This window comes from Echinops telfairi, unplaced genomic scaffold (genome assembly GCF_000313985.2).
Source record: "Echinops telfairi isolate 266 unplaced genomic scaffold, ASM31398v2 ScPeMD7_3533;HRSCAF=4204_1, whole genome shotgun sequence".
Taxonomy (NCBI): domain Eukaryota; kingdom Metazoa; phylum Chordata; class Mammalia; order Afrosoricida; family Tenrecidae; genus Echinops; species Echinops telfairi.
In genome coordinates, this window is record NW_022107432.1 from 12,660,805 (window position 1) to 12,663,575 (window position 2,771).

Below are 2,771 nucleotides of genomic sequence, written 5' to 3' on the forward strand. Positions count from 1 at the left end.
TAGTGGTTATGTATGAGGCTGCTAACTGCAAGGTCAGCAGTTCAAAACTATCATCTGCTCTGTGAGAGAAAGATGAGGCTTTCTATTCCCATAAAGAGCTACTCTGTCCTATAGGGCCACTATAAATCGGCACCCACTTGATGGCAATGAGTTTGGCTTGGTTTTTGAGTCTTTCCTGATAGCATGCCTAAAGTATGTGAGATCAAGTCTTGCTATCCTTGCTTCCAAAGAGCGTTTTGGCTGTATTTCTTCCAAGACAGACTTGTTTATTCTTTTGGCAGTCCATGGTCCCTTCAATATTCTTAGCCAGCACAATTCAGATACATTGATTCTTCTTGTCTTTCTTATTCGATGTCCAACTTTCACATGTGAATGCATTACCCCACTTTTTCCGGCACTCTATCTGAGAGCAAGGTTATTCAAGTTGCCTGTTAATAGAAATATTTCAGAGGAGGTTGAATCTGTGTTGAGACTCAAAATGGTAAATTGACATCCCCTATAACGTGTCACACTGCCATTGAGTAGATTCTGACTCATGTAAACTATATGTGCCAGGTACATAATCTCCTGTCAATCAGGTCACATCTTGATCATTTCATTTGGACGAGCTACAGAGATAAATAGCTCACCCGAGGCAGGTCACAGACACTCTCTGTGAAACATTGCAGGTCACAGACACTCTCTGTGAAACATTCCTGCTGACAAGCCACATGGAGCTAAGCTAATGGCAGCCAGAGCCTTGGAGGTGGAGGAGCCACGTGGAGACCCACACTAGTGATAAGTTGCTTCCACTGCCACTGGATCCACAAGACTTTCCAGTCACTGGCCTGTGATCTTCCTGCATTTGGCATTATTGCATGTGCTGTGTGAGTCTAAAGAGGAATTTTTAGACTGGTGTCAAATATATGGGCTAATATCAGACTTATGGACTCGATATGGGCTGGATGTTTTATCAATATTCAATTGCTCTTGTTTATAAAGCTCTCTTCCTCATCCCCAAATGAGTGTCTATGAATTTGGTTCTCTAGTCAACCCTGACTAACACATTATAGCCTTCCTCAAACTTAGTGCTCAGAATGCAAGCTCTAATACAGTTGCAATCCGCACAATGTGACGTCACTTATCCCACTTCCTCCCTCTGTTTTCTATTTCCATTTTTTTTTCTAACCCTTCTGAATTTTGTTTCGGGGTAAACGCTACCCCTTTGATCTCAAATGGTTGATCATTCTAAGGCATGCGTACCTCACTAGTGTTATTGTCCCCTTTATAGACCTTATTACCTAGTTAAAAATTGAACTATAGAATTACATTCATTTTCAGACTTAAGGATGATGACGGACCATCATCAGCCCCAATCTGAAGTTCTTGCTGCATTGTGTCAAAGGAAATTTCTTTATTTTCCACTGCCATTCCCATAAAAGTAAGCAGTCTCATTTTTGCCATGTTCTGCTCATGTAAGAGGCAAGTGAGTCAATGAAGTCTTTATTATTCTGATAAAACTTGACATATGATGCCAATTTAGCACTCACAAAAATGGTTAACAAATCAAGAATAAGCTCGCCTTCTAAAAGCTTCACTGGTTTTAAAGTAAGAAGATGGTCAAAAAGAAATGCACTTGGATCTTTCAATGCACGGACAATACACCTGTGGGCATCAACTCCAGCTTGAGAAGCATTATCTTCTGTGTAACTTCCCAGCAACTCCACCATGACCTTCGAAGCAGCTTCACTTTTCTTGCAATCTACTAGTGCCTCGTAAAGCAGCCTTAAAAGGGTGTGCTTCTTCTCAGTGGTGAGGTTCCAGTCAGAAATCCATTTTCAGACTGGATCCAGCTCAGTTGGGATGTACTGGATAGCTCCACCGGATGCTGCTACTTTAATGAGGCTACATACACTGTGTATCGTACAGGAGTATTCTTATCCATCCCATGGAAAAGGTTGCTTAGCAACTGCAGCCTCAGAGATGGGCGTTCTCCTTCTCGAAATTTGACTAGCTTTTCACACAGGCTTTCAGTCAGAGCTTCTTGCTTGTCTGGTTCCAAGATCAAAAGGAGGGACACCACACTGTTCATCACACTTTCCACATCTTTGTCATCTTCCTTCAGACACACATCGCAGGCTTCTATAATCTGAGCTAAATCTATATGAAGATCACCTTCTGAGTTTTCTTCGGAAATTTCAGCTCCTTTCGATTTTAGGTAAGCTCAAAGCTCAGCAGCCTGATCTTCCTCACTGATATCGATGAAGGCAGGGACGCTCATGGTGAAGGCCGGGGCGCCAGCGACTTCCAGCTGCGAACCACGCCAACCCTATTATATTCTTAAATATCATATGTGAACCAAAATTCTCTCTTTTTAAAGTTTTCACTTTTTAAAAACAGTTTTATTGGCATATGATTCAAATATTATAGAATTCAATCGTTCAATCATATTAAGAAGGGTTTTAGAGTACAAATGGGTTTTATTAATTTTTAAATTTTAAATACTTTATTGACAGATAATTCATGTAGAATACAACTCCCAAACTGTTTTCACAGTGGCTGTACCATTTTACACTCTAACCAACTCCATGTATCGATTCTATGAGGACCAAGTAATTATCAAGCCCCATCTAGTCTTCTCATGGGAGACACTGTTGTTATTCAATGGGCATTTTTGTTAACTGCATAGGCGGCATTCGTGTAGTAGATGAACAAAAAATTACTCTGCTTGTGATGCGACTTCTTGACCAGAGTGTGGGACTTTTACTGTCACCTGCCCATACTCCTCCTGT

At 41.0% G+C, this 2,771-nt stretch overlaps 1 pseudogene; it reads right to left on the reverse strand.

Annotated features, from left to right (window-relative positions):
* Positions 1-1,296: 1,296 nt before the first annotated feature.
* On the reverse strand, positions 1,297-2,296 carry LOC101656838 (annotated as a pseudogene).
* Between the last annotated feature and the right edge of the window lie 475 nt (positions 2,297-2,771).